Below are 14,227 nucleotides of genomic sequence, written 5' to 3'. Positions count from 1 at the left end.
ACAGCTTTTTGTCTAATGAGGTCACTGTGCCTGCGGCCGAGGCTCTGTCTGTCACCCTGCTGTCCCTTTCCCATTGGACTGAAGTGCAAGGCCATCAGCTGGGGCCCATCCTCCCAGGGCTGCCCAGGACACTGGCTCCCCACGCACAGTCCCCCGCTGGGCAGCTGGGCCCAGGCCTACCGTCTAGGAGATAGTCACACACAGAGCCCGGAGCCCAAGTCCACTTCTCTGGCCTTGTTGGCAGCTGACACCATCCAGCCCAGCCAGAGCGGCCACAGGGGAACGTTGTTGCCCTGTCCGGTCCGGTCTGCCCGAGCTGGAGTTCAGGACCCGCTAGAGAGGCTGCTCACAGCCCCTGGTCTTTGTGGCTCCTGCGTCTGTCACCCACGAAGCCTGGCACAGTGCAGTGTGGCCAGACAGAGGGCCACCACATCCATAAGGTGCTCAGTGTCCTGTCTTTTTGGACTTGAGCCCAGTGACAGCGTCCTCCCCTCTGGTTTCTCAGATGCACATGGAATGAAAGAGCTTCTCCAAGGTTCTCCTGGTCAGCAAGGGCCTGGCACCAGGACATGGAGGACACAGCCGGACACACCAGGACCCCCAGCCCAGAGTAAGAGGTCCACGGCTGGGCCTTCAAGGCTTCCCTGTCTCGGGGCCCATGGCTTCCGGCCTCCTCAATCAGAGCCTCTGTGGGGGGACCAGGGGCAAGGGGGCTGTAATGGTCACCAACCACAAGAGCCAAGGACATGGGTCTGCCTCTGCACAGAGCGTGCTGACGGTCCTGCCTCCCTCTGCTTGTCTGATCACGTCCTGCTCGGCTGGGCCTTCTCTGTACGTGGGCTTTCCCCCGGTGACCAGACAACGTCTGTCTGACGCGTGCTCACTGGTCCACATCGTCTGAATTTGTTTTCAACATTTAAAAATCAGATTTCATATTCAAATCTCATTTTATGACTTGAAACGGGAGCAAGGACTCGAGCCCCAGGAGCGGCGACCCTGCATCTACTGGCCAGGGAAGCTGCAAGGGCTCCCATCCCACCGAGGCGATTTTCCGCTCATGGACAGTGGCCAGCCTCTCCTAGGTCACTGAGCCATGCTCTGTACAGCCCTCTGTCTCTACGTGTCACATCCACACTGAAGGCCACACACGCCGGGCTGTGGTTGTAAATCCTTGTGAATCCTGGAGAGACAGACTCTGCTCCTGTAAGGGGGGGCACCTCCCTCTCCCCTGGCTTATCTAGCAACTCAGGGCACTGGAGACCTGATGGTCTGCTTGAAAAAGCTGCCAGAGGCCAAAGTGAAAAGTAAAAACAAACAAAGTACTAATCTTGGTACCATTTTTGTTAAACTCAGTCTGCCCACTAGATTCTCATCCTGTCCCTAAAGCACTCGATGGCACCAAGGAAGCCACAGAGAGCTGGAGCGCCACGGCTCTCCTTGGGCTGTGACACGTGCCAGGGGTGCAGGCAGGGGTCTCCGTAAGGCTGAGGTGGTTAACCCCCTGGAACCCCAGTGTGTCCAGCTGGTATAAGAAGTTGTCACTCACGGTGAAAAACGGACTCTCTTGAGAAAATTCTGCTTTGACTTCCACGTTACCAAGAAGCAGACCTTCAGTGGCTGACCCACAGTCCGTCTCCATAGAAAATTCTCTTACTTGCCTTAAATTAATTTTGTAAGCTGGAAAAACCAGGTAAGTTAAATTTCCTAGTCAGTTCTGCCGAACACTGAAATGAAACATGACAGCAGAATGTTTCCAGCCTTCCCTTCTCCAAAAACATCTAAACGCACACCCCTCTCTCCCCTGAAGAGCAGGGCAGGTGGCACCCGGAGAGCTCGCCAGCCTCACGGGCCATGAGCCACACAACAGTTTAACAAGAGCCAAGAGCCCCAGAGGGCTGTGTGCACTCCGGAAAGGCAGCGCTGGGGCCTTCCCCAGGCTCTTCTAGCGGTGATGGGGATGTCTGGGGTTTGCTTTGCAGGGACGAGAACGAGCGTCACGTGCTAGTGCACCGGGACTGTGGCACACGCTCCAAGACCCTGCGGGACCCGCCCAAACACGAGGGTGCCGTGCTGGGGGACGGACCCTGCAGGAGGGCGGGCTCTGACAGTAGGGCCCATGGGACGAGAGATTTGTCAGAGCAGCAAGCCTCAGCATCACCTGGACAGACTTCGTGGGTGGGGGGTCCCTCTGTTCAGGGCTGGAGAGCAGTGCTCAGGGGCAGGAAGGCCTTTCTGTGAAGCTTCGAGGCTGGGACGGGGGTTGGGGCGGGAGGACCTCACTCCCAGAAGGTCGCCGGGAGGGGGACAAATCAGACCGGGGATACTAGCTGAGAAAACCAGCCACTCGTTAGTGGGCTTCTGGACGGCAGCAGGGAGGGGTGGCTTCGCAGCCGAGAAGGCACGGAGCCACTCATTTCCCTACAACAGTGCCGGAGCAGATGGTGACCACGCTGTCATTCCCTTCCCTTCCAGAAAAGGCCGGTCACGGAACACCGCAGCGTCTTAATGTCAGCTGATAAGTTACCGTGACGCCACACTCCCATGTCGTTAATTATCTTGTTTTATCATAAATACGATTTACGTAACTGTCAAAAGACAAGGACTTAATTACACAGGCAGGGGAGGAGCACATGGGCACCATGGTGCAGCTCCTGCCCCGTCCTCCCCACGCTGGCCCCGACTGACGGGCCCGGGCCTGCACCCACTTCCTCACAAACCCTTCCCCTGGCTGTGCTGTCTCCAAGGGCACCTGCTGCAGACGCCGTCCTCTCACCCCACACTTGGCGCGACCTTGGTGCTGTGAGCGACCTCGAAGCAGAGGGAGGAGGCTGCCTGGTGCTGCTGCGGAGGCCGTGGTAAAGCTGAGTGTTCCAGAACGTTCGAGGAGAGGAGGTACCCGGACTCTGCGTAAGCGCGGGGCTCTGCTGGGGCAGCCCGATGAGCGGGCCTTGCTCTGGGCATGGCTGGTGGGCCCAGGCCCGCAACGTCCCCGCAGCCCGCTTTACACAGATGCTAGGAGGCTGTGGGTAGCGGGGATGGGCTGTCTGTCCCCACCGGAGAGATGATCTGAATTGGGGAGACGTGGATCACAGCTGGGCTCCGTGCACGTGCACGCCCGGAAACAGCCTGGGGATACGGAAGTCCCAGAGCTCTGGATGGTGCCTGGGGGCTGGAGCCACCCCTCCCCCAACCTGCCGAGAGGAGCCTGCCTCTGGGAGCACAGGGGACCCGGCGCTGCCGGCAGACAGCACAGACAAGCACCCAGAGGCAAGGCTGCAAAGCTCCTGCAAGACCCACCTGAAGCCACAGCTGCGGAGCCTTGACTCAACCCCCGACCTAACCGTGCTTCCCACGCCACGGACCGGTCTTCTCCGCTGGCGCTCGGGCCCAAAACATGGTTTCCTGCCACATCCCAAGACACGGCTCGGCTACCACGTCCCCACGTCCCAACAGCTCTCCTCTGGGCCCCCAGCAGCCTTGCAGCCCAGCCCCACGGCAGGCAGCACGAGGAGGCCTCTTCTCCGCTCACTCGTCCCGCACCTCCAAATGCCCCCACTGCCCACGGTCACTCCCAGCCCGGGGAAAGGCATGAAGCGTGCGTTCTGGATGGATGAGAATGCAAGGAGATGCGGAATCACAGCACGAGCCCTGGGGCACCCCGATGGCACGGTGAGGCCCACACCACGCCCCGGCAGGCCACGGCAGCCATGCGGCCGAGGAGCAGCAAACCTCCAGACCCTCTCCTCAGGGCCCACCTGACAGGCCCTGGGACCCTGGGACCCAGGCAGGGGAGGAGCACCCAAGGGGTGTCCTGACCCAGGTCTTGGGCAGGGGGTGGAAGCTGTAGAAAGGTTGAGCCACTTCTTCCGACACCCGGAGGAAAGGCCAGAGTCAAGCAGGGCTCCCGATGGTCAGCAGCCTCCCCAGAGTAACACCCGAAACGCCCCGCCCTGTCCCAGTGTCGGCAAGAGACGCGTGCAGATGTCTTCCAGCCGACAGCCCCAGGCAGCCGCAGGATCCGCTCGGAGTCGGCGGGCCGGCCGCAAACCCAGTTCAGGGGCAGGGGAGGAAGGACGGAGGACGGACCACGAGCAGCTCAAGGACAGGGTCTGCTCTGCACTACGCTGACAGCAGGCCTGCCGGTCAGAAGGCCCGCGTGGGCTCCGCGAAGCCTCCGTCCCCGCCGCAGAGTACTTCCTACCCCACCGTGGCGTGCTTGGCCATGCGCCCGCTCTACCCAGCCAAAGGTGAGCAAAGGTGGCACGTGGCACTTCTCTGTTCCAGTGACACACATCCTAATGGTGCTTCTTTTGCACCGGGAAAGGAAGGGAGTAAACTGTCGTTGCGAGCAGAGTGGCAAACCGGCGGCTGCATTATCTGTCACTCCCACCCCCGAGAGAGGACTGCGCGGGCCAAGCCCAGAGGTCAGGCCTGGCCGTGTAGCGTGTCCTGCGGGAAGCAGTCTGGCGGGCCCGCGCACAGCTCTCCTGCTCTCCTGCTCTCCGCTGGCGAGTCGGCAAAGGGTTAAGGTAGAGGCGGGGAGGGGCAGGGGCTCCTGACTAGGCTCTGAAACCATTCCTGGCTGCTGAGAACGAGAGATAAGCGAAGACCAGAGCACCCGGCCCCATGCCAGGGAGTGTACTTCTCCGGCGGCTACGCTGTAATCACCGAAAACGAGCAGACCTCAAAGCAGTCAAGCACTCGGGTTATCGACGGTCCCTGCTCAAACCAAGGCGGCGCCGGGATCTCGAGGCCACAAGCTTCCTGCCCCCGTTTTCAGTAAGAAACGCGGGGTGGCCTCCGTTGGGGCCCCTCTCACTCCCTTCCTGCCCGCCCGCACCTTCACTTAATGCGCTGTCACGTCACCTCACCCTCTCGTGTCCATGAGACAAGAACCCTGCGATCCCACAACACGCTTATGTGACAACATTCCCAAGAGGCCGCACCACTAGCCTGGGAAGGGGTGACGTCAACACAGAAAGGGTCACATTGACCTAAATGCCTGAAAATAAACTGCATTTCCAAGCCTCCGGGATCTGCGAATCCACTGCTGCTGCAGCTCAGCCACGGCCCCGAAGGGTCCCCACTGCGCTTCTCTGCGCCTCCCAGACCAGCAGTGGGGCCAACGCAAGCCTGGGCCCAGCCTCCCTACCCGCCTGCTCAAATCGCTTCCTCTTCTGTGTTGGTATGAATCTGGTCATTTCCTTCATACCTTTCATTTTAAACTTTCTGGGCTGTTTATTTAAAGTGTCCCATAAAGAGCATGCATTAGACTTCAACACGTTGAGATATAATTGATGCACATGAAATCGTACATATTTATATAATTTGAGGATTTTTTTTTTAAAGATTTTATTTATTTATTTGACAGACAGATCACAGGCAGGCAGAGAGAGAGGAGGAAGCAGGCTCCCTGCTGAGCAGAGAGCCCGATTCGGGGCTCGATCCCAGGACCCTGGGATCATGATCCGAGCTGAAGGCAGAGACTTTATTTAACCCACTGAGCCACCCAGGAGCCCCTATACGATTTGAGTTTTTAAATTGTGTTTATTGTATTTTTCAGTTCTAAAATTTCAATTTCGCACCTCACCAGAGAAGACACACAGATGGCCAATCAGTAAAGCTGCCCCACGTCCCAGGTCGCCTGGGAGATGACGCTCAAACAGCGGCGACACGCTGCACCCCTCCGAGAGCGGCCACGGTCTGGCGAGGAAGGGAGCCCCCGGAGCGCCCGTCACGGCTGCGGGGAAAGCAGGTGGTGCCGCCACCTCGGAAGGAGGTTTGGTGGTTTCTCCCAAGACGAAACCTGCTCTTCCCACCGACCCGGCGATCGCACTCCCTGAGGTCCCCCCACGGCGACGGGAACACACGCCCCCACGGAAACCCGCACATGAGGGCGGCGGCAGCTCCGTGCGTAACTGCCAACCCCTGGAAGCCACCCAGGGGCCCTCCAGCGGGTGGACGGACACGGGAACTGTCCCTCCAGCCGTGGGAGGGTGTTCAGCACGAAGAGGACATGAGCCATCCCACCATGAGGGGACGCGGGGGGCCGTGAGTGTGTGTCAGAGTGACAGGAGCCGGTCTGAGACGGCTGCGGCCCGTGTGATCCCAGCGACAGGACTCTGTGGCGAAGGCACCGTTGTGGGGCCGGTGACAGGCCGTGTTGCGGGGGCAGAGGGAGGAGGGACGAATGGGCGGAGCACGGCAGACGGGGAGGGCAGAGGACTCTGTGAGACCCCGCAGCGGTGGATGCCCGTCCCTACGCAGCCGTCCCTACGCACAGAACGCCCGCCCCGAGAGGGACCCTCCCGTGAACGACGGACTCTGGGGGATGACGACGTGTCCGTGTGGGCTCACTCATGGGACCAGACGCACGACTCGGGTGCGGGATGCGGACAGTGGGGGAGGCTGTGCCCGTGTGGGGACAGCGGCTGTATGGGAAATCTCTGTATTTTCCTGTGAATTTTACTGTGAATCTAAAAGTGCTCTGAAAAAACTGACTCTTAATAAAAATAACCCTCAATTTTGGATCTTTCTTACACTTCTATTTCTTTGCTGAAAATTTCTAGTTTTTCATTTGTTTCAATTTTTGTAAGTGCCCATAAAGCATTTTTGCAAAGCTTCTTTAAAAGCCTTGTCAGGTCATTTTGCCATCGGTGTCACTCGGTGTTGGTGTCTGTTGCCCGTACGCATTCCGTTAGAGACCTGCCCGGTCTGTAGTGTGTGGGGTGGTTTTCAGATGAAATCCGGACGCTCTGATACTCTGTTGTGAAACTCTGGATTTCACCTAAATCTTGTGTTTGCTCTGAACTCCCTCAGACGCCATTCCATCAAGGAAAGGGTGGGGTGCTGCCTTGCTGGTTCCCCACTTGGCCTCCACTGATACCCAGGTGGCCCCACTACTTCTGGGCAGGTAGGGGAGTGTGGGGCCCACACTGACATGGCACCGGGGTTCTCAAAGAGCCCAGATCCATGTAAGTCCGGGATCTGCCCCCAGCCTCTCTGACAGCAGCACGGTGAGGGCTAGGGTGCGCTCTTACAGTCTGGCAAGGGTAGAGGCCCTGTTTTGGGGGCGTATCTGGCCCGAGTAGAATGCTTCTTATCTAAAGACCTTTATCTGGCCAAGCTGGTTTGCTCAGAGAGCGCGGGGGTTTATTTGGATTTTGTGTTTGTTTTGATCTTGGTCTGCACAGGACCACGGGGGTTTTAGGTTTCAGACGTGTCCCAGACCAGTCAAGACCGTACGAGGTGACAGGAAACCCCAGGGGCGCACCACCACTGCGTCCCGCGCTTCTGCTGTCGTCCGGCTGCTCTGCCTTTGCCTCTCCACCTTTTGGAGTGTTTGATGCCTGTTTTATACAGTAAGGCCCAGGGCTCTGGCTGCGCTCAGCAACTCGGTCCTCCAGGAGGAAGTCTGCTGATCGGCCTTCTGTCCCTACAGGTCAGTTCGCACTTGCAGGACGTCACAGAAACGAGACCTCAGCGTGTGGACCTGCGCACGTGAGACGTGTCCCTCTGCGGCGGTGTGGACCTGCGCACGCAGAGTGTCCCTCTGCCGGCGGACTTGCCTCATTTTCATTCTCCCTCTTTCATTAGATACTTTGTTTCAAGGCGATTTGAGAACAAGTGTATCTTTTTTTTTTTTTAAGATTATTTATTTATTTGACAGAGATCACAAGTAGGCAGAGAGGCGGGCAGAGAGAGGAGGAAGCAGGCTCCCCGCGGAGCAAAGCCCCCGACGTGGGGCTCGATCCCAGGATCCCTGACCTGAGCTGAAGGCAGAGGCTTTAACCCACTGAGCCACCCAGGCACCCCGGAACAAGTGTATCTCAATGCTAGTCGCTACAAGAAGGAAAAAACACACTCGAATCTACTTCCCTGCCAAGGTTAGACCGCAGCCTCCTCCGTGTGACGTGACAGATTCCACACACGACCCCATGTCCCACACCGACGCCCCTTCTGCTAGAACGGCCCCACTGCAGTGCCTGATGGAGGCTGGGGGCTGCCCCGACACCCCTACCCCGGCTGCTTCAGCGGAGGCGCCTCAGGTGAAGGTGGCTGGCGGTCCAAGCGCCCCTTCTCCCGGCCCCTACCCTCTCGGACTCCGTCTGGAACCCTACCAGAAAGAAAGGCAGACGTAAGGAATGGTCTGCACAAGCCCCGGGAAGTCAGAGCGGGCAGCCCTCCTCCCTCATGGACCCCCAATCCTAGGGTCACCGGACTGCAGTCTCGTGGGGGCAGACCAGTCACCCTCCTTGCCCCTTCCAGAAGCCCCCGGCCCAGGACTGGCTGAGTGCTCAGGGCCTCAGGCCCTCCACAAGCACACCAGCAGGGGAGTGAGGGTCAGTTCTCCTCCACTGCCTCCCCCATGACAGACCTGGGCCTGTCATCCACCGGGTCCACAAGAGCCTCTGAAACAGAGGAGCAGCCGTGCTCCAAAACAGCCGGCGTTCCACTGAACACGGCCACAACACATCCGAGTCCAGACTCCGCAGCGACCTGTCCTGCTTCCACTAGGGAGTCACTGGGCTATGCAGACTTCAGGGAGACCCACCAAAACCACATTGGTGAGAGCCCTGAGCATGGCCCTGGCGTTGGATCTATAAAAGCTGCCGGTGATGTACTGTGCAGCCCAAAAGGGGGGACGGTGGCTGCTCTCAGGGCCACAGGACTGAGGACGGCTGCCTGGTCTCAGGGACACTTTCAGGCCCCAGAGATGCCTTCTCTTCAGCTGCCCACCTGTGAAATGCGGGGCTTGGAGGTTGGCAAGCACTTCCCCAGGAGAAGCATATTCTGTTCCAATAAGATTTTGCTAAGGCCCCAAACACTCAGAGCTTTACCACTGGGGACAGTCTGCTCCCTTTCGATGGCCCCTAAGTCCCGCACCATCTTCTTGAGGCACCCCCTACATGCCCAGGGTCATCTGTGTCCTTGCAAAAGCACCAGTTTGGACAGAAGAGAAGGCCTTGGCACACGTGAACTGTCGAAGCAGCAGCCCCACCTGGGTGGGCAGCCCCCGACGCCCCAGAAAACCCCGCCACCCACGCCGGCTGCGGAGACGAAGCCTAGGCTGGCAGGCGAGGGCTCCCTGCTCGCCCGTGGAAGCCGGGTCCCGCCGCACAACCCCCAGCCCCCGGCGATGCCTCGCTGCACATAAGCAAACCTGATTCGAAGAATCTGATCACGGGGCATGTGGAACAGGACATGACGTGCCCCTCCGCTTCCATGACTGAGCTGAAGAACTCTGGATGTGGCTTAGTGCCCTCAGATGCTCTCAGAGAACTCGAAGACTGTGGAGGAAAAAAAAGGAAACGAGAGATCCAAAAAGCACAGCAAGAACCTGAGAGTTTTGAAACTCCAGATGCTCTGTAAACAGATTCGCAGCTAGATCCGTGCTCCCTGGAAATGTCTGAAGTATGTGAGAGAAACAATGAGGGACGTGGGACTGGGGAAAGCTGGAGTGAGGCTTGGCAAATCATCTCCCCCCGAACAGTGACAAAACTAGACAAAAATGTCAAAAAATAACCACTGTAGGGTGCTAGAAACTAACCAAAGGCATATAAACAACGGAGACGCATTTCTTCCAGAAAACCTACAGCTCCTTGGACCCAGTGGCCCAGGGACCCTTTCTGCCATGCATGCCGAGTGCAACCACTGGCCTGGCCTGGGTGGGGACAAGCTTGTCCACGCCAGCCCAGTCCCCAGGAATTCAGTCTTAAAAAGAAAAACAAGAACACTGAGCAGAGAGCTCACACTGTCGAGGAGACAGATGTCACAATTTTTCAAGTCAGCAGAAAACTTAAAAGTGTGCAATTGAGTCCCCTCTACCAGACACTCCGACACAGCTCCCCGGCACAGGCAGACAGCACCAGTGACCCTGGGCCTCAAGCAGCCGTGTTGACCTCTTCTCGTGCATGTGCGTAAACGTGCGTGTGTGCGTGGGTGTGCGCACATGACGGAGACGTAACTCAGTACACGAAACCCGTGGAGAGGCCAGATGCGGAGAGTGCTCCCTGCTGAGCCGTGGCTGTTCACAGACGAGACCCCTAGGAGCGGGGACTAATCCCATCACCTCTTGTCACAGAGCATGTAGGTGGTGGGTCGCCAGAAAGGTGGTTCTTTTTGGTGAAAACGCTATTTCGGTGTGTCAGCAGTAATCCAACAGAAGAAAAATACAAAATAAAACAGGGTTTTCAAGGAGTACGTGCCCATGCATTTGGCTTTTACTCCATCCACTCCTAAGCCCACGGACCACACTTGGGGCCTCTGCGGCCTGGCCCCAGCTGGGGGCTCGAGGGCTCACTTCGTCATGTCAGTTCTGAGCAGGGCTTTGCCTTACAGCGACAGGAGCTAGAATGGGCGTCTGGCTTTGCCTCGAGCCTAACACCATCCTGTCAGCCCCCCTCATGCACCGGATATGTGGGGGCAGAGGTCAGTCAGTGGGGAGTAAATTCAAACTTGAAATGCCAAAAAGTATATAGCTCTGACCTTCAAAGAACGAACAGAGAAAACCACGTACACATTCGGGCCGGCCAGGAACAAGAGCCTGGTGGACTCTCGTGAGAAAAACCCGCGCTGGGACACGGAAGCACAGGGTGAGGAAGAGCCCGAGCCCGCGGGGCTGGGGGTCTAGAGGCGCCGCCGCCGCCACTCCTGGGAGGCGGTCATCACACTCCCCCTTGCCCAGGGGCGGCTGCGGGGCTGCCCGCTGCTTTGCGCAAGTCTGGCAGATCACAGGGCAGAGGCGTCAGGCACTGCGGGTGCGGCAGGTGAAGAGCAGGGAGCGCCCTCTACAAGGGGCTGCCAGAGGGGCCTGCGCTGCAGGAGGACGGCCGCCCCCCCGCCAGGGCCTCTGTGAAGACACCCGCCGCGGTCCCAGCCCCGAGCCCAGCCGGACTGCCGCGGGGCCTCACGAAGCGGTGCGGTGGTCGCTTCCTAAGGAGGCAACATTTGAGAGACTGCGGCTCCGTGCTCCGGGCACAGTGGCGCAGTGAGACCAGTGGAAGCAGTCAAAGCCGTGCACACGCGGCGCAAGAGAGGGACACGGCAGCTGAGACGCCGAGACCCTTTAACAACGGTGCCGGCACAGTGACTTTAAGACCAACGGGTAAACCATTAGAGACCGACTCTAATCTCACACGCAAAAGCAATACAGATTCTAGCAGAAATTCAGAGTTTTTATGTCCATCCCTAAGTGTGGCCGCACACAGTGACACCCTCCCAAGAGGACAGTGTGGGAGGGAGCAGGGAAGCCTGACACACACCACCTTGGCCAGTGGCTCAAGGTCAGCGTGGCCAGAGTGTGCGAGCTGATGTGCCGGCCAGGGCGCTTCACATCTGCGGTCGTCCTGGAAGCAACTCGCCCCCCAGTCTCGCTCATCCTGAGACAGACACCGGGAAATCCCGACAGAGGCGCAGTCTACAAACCCGACCCTGTCCCTGAGACAGACACCGGGAAATCCCGACAGAGGCGCAGTCTACAAACCCGACCCTGTCCCTGAGACAGACACCGGGAAATCCCGACAGAGGCGCAGTCTACAAACCCGACCCTGTCCCTGAGACAGACACCGGGAAATCCCGACAGAGGCGCAGTCTACAAACCCGACCCTGTCCCTGAGACAGACACCGGGAAATCCCGACAGAGGCGCAGTCTACAAACCCGACCCTGTCCCTGAGACAGACACCGGGAAATCCCGACAGAGGCGCAGTCTACAAACCCGACCCTGTCCCTGAGACAGACACCGGGAAATCCCGACAGAGGCGCAGTCTACAAACCCGACCCTGTCCCTGAGACAGACACCGGGAAATCCCGACAGAGGCGCAGTCTACAAAACCGACCCTGTCCCTGAGACAGACACCGGGAAATCCCGACAGAGGCGCAGTCTACAAACCCGACCCTGTCCCTGAGACAGACACCGGGAAATCCCGACAGAGGCGCAGTCTACAAAACCTGACCCTGTCCCTGAGACAGACACCGGGAAATCCCGACAGAGGCGCAGTCTACAAACCCGACCCTGTCCCTGAGACAGACACCGGGAAATCCCGACAGAGGCGCAGTCTACAAACCCGACCCTGTCCCTGAGACAGACACCGGGAAATCCCGACAGAGGCGCAGTCTACAAAACCTGACCCTGTCCCTGAGACAGACACCGGGAAATCCCGACAGAGGCGCAGTCTGCAAACCCGACCCTGTCCCTGAGACAGACACCGGGAAATCCCGACAGAGGCGCAGTCTACAAAACCTGACCCTGTCCTCCTTCAAACTGCCAGGTCAAAGCCAAGGACAGTCTAAGAAACTGCCCGTGAAGACCCTACAGAGACTGGGACTAAATGCAGTACGGGGTCTGGACGGAGGAAGGACGTTCGGCAAAAACGGAAGGTCTGCAAGCAGACTTCAGTTGATGAGAACATCGCTTGGTTCATTAATTGTAGCCAACGGACCACGCCAACAGCTGTTAGTAACAGGGTGGGAGATCTCTGTGCTGGCATTTAAATTTTTCTGTAAACCTAAAAAGGTTTGGAAGCCTATTTTTAAAATATATTTTCAACAAAATGTAAGGGCCAATAACCTGAGGAAACATTTGCAACGCAGACTCCAGGAAAGAAATGGAAAGGCCTTTCGCTTGCGGAAACACCGCCTGTGGCAGGAACGCGCCAACCTGCAGCGGGGCCGGGCAGGGCCGCCTGGCGCACAGGACTCGGGCGCGGAGCGGCTGCGTGCCAGCAGGACCTGAGAGGCCATCTCCTCGGAGCACCAGAGTCCCGCAGGCTGCAATGCCTCCCTGGGGCGTCAGTGTCCGTCCTGAAGCCCACGTCCCTACGCTCGGGCTTCTCACCAGCTTTCGCACTTCCTCCCGGTGTGGCTGTTCGGGTGGATTATGCATTTTACCTCTTACTCTTCTGAGAAACAGCATCCCTCACTATTGTGCCTTGTTAGGTGGGGACGTGGGGACTTCGTGAGTGCAAACCTCTCCCACAGCCCTCCGGTCCGCACACAGCCTCTCCTTGGCCCATGTGGGGGACACCGCACTCCGGCAGCAAGGCCTGGGCGTATGGAGGGCAGGGGCCTGGGGCTGCCCCCTCTTGCTGCAGGTGCACCGCACGCTCAGCAGACAGAGGATGGCAGCGGTGAGGAAGGGCTTCTTTGGTGCCCTTCCTGGGCCTTCCTGATGCCCTTCCAGGGAGGGAGGGGCCCAAGTGCCGCCAGTCTTGCCACAGCAGGGACATGGGGGGCGAGCTCCTGGACGTGACACCGAAGGCAGGCTCATTGGCAGGTTGGGCACTCGGCATGGCCACAGCCCGATCAGCCTGGCGAGAGGAACCTGTGCCTGTCTGCAGGTCACGCGGTCCTCAAGCCCGCTGGGCATGGAGTGGGGAGCAGCGAAGGCTGACCGCCATCCATAGCAGAGGTCAACGGCCTGCCTCAGGACGGAAAGGCCCTCTGACCAGCATTCACGTGGACCATCCCCAGGGGATGTCACACGTACCTCATCAATCTCCTGGTCACTAATTTTCTGACTGTTGTTTCCACGACCTGATCTCCTAGCCCATGAGTCGGCCTATCTCCTGGGTCACTGTCAATTCGGGCCACTCTTTCTGAATACGTATTGACTGCACATCAATGACTCGGGTGAGGACCTGTTCAGGGCACGACTTCTCAGGGAGAATGTCCAGCCCATGCCGACAAACAGACGGGGATGTCATGTGATACACCGTGACCATCCTACTCTTGTGTCGTGGGTTCACATCCCGGGGCCTGGCACTGAGGGGGCTGCCCTTTGAGTGGCAGCTTCATGAGACCTCCCAGGCCCCCACTTCCAGTAGCCCTGAGCCCCACCTCTTGTTTCGGTCAGCCCGAATGCACGGCGATGGAAGCTCAAGGTCCCAGAGTGGGCCAGACACGAGGAGGGCCCACGCCGGCTGTGGCTCGCTCCTCCCCAAGCTCCTACGCACACTGTGCCTGCGCCTGTACGGGCCCCTGTGCCCATGCCAGCTCACCAGTACATTCGAAAGATAATCACGGCTGCCCGGCTTCTGGCTGGACGAGAAGAGGGTCTGGACGAGAGCTCTTTTTTCGGGACTGGTTCCATGGATGCTTTGCCCACGAAGTCAGGAAGTACCTGGTTAGTAAGGGACTGCCTTCAAGGTTTTTCTCATACGGGACAAAACTCCAGCCGTCCGGACCCCCATGAGACTGACGCCAAAGGCGCTGAAGCGGTCCGCTTGC

The 14,227-nt window shown here is 58.7% G+C and overlaps 1 protein-coding gene across 12 annotated transcripts in view; it reads right to left on the bottom strand.

Annotated features, from left to right (window-relative positions):
- Window positions 1–14,227, bottom strand: part of PCBP3 (poly(rC) binding protein 3) — a 252,640-nt gene that overhangs the window by 82,054 nt on the left and 156,359 nt on the right. The window contains exon 1 of one of the 12 annotated variants that reach the window (XM_032357490.1): window positions 9,164–9,255. The exons of the other annotated variants lie outside the window; for them this stretch is intronic. The gene's annotated coding sequence lies outside the window, so the exon portion shown is untranslated. Of the gene's footprint in view, window positions 1–9,163; window positions 9,256–14,227 lie in introns of those variants that run through there. 12 annotated transcript variants of the gene reach the window in all.

Source organism: Mustela erminea, chromosome 1, assembly GCF_009829155.1.
Source record: "Mustela erminea isolate mMusErm1 chromosome 1, mMusErm1.Pri, whole genome shotgun sequence".
Lineage (NCBI taxonomy): Eukaryota > Metazoa > Chordata > Mammalia > Carnivora > Mustelidae > Mustela > Mustela erminea.
This window is presented reverse-complemented; position numbering and strand designations above follow the sequence as displayed.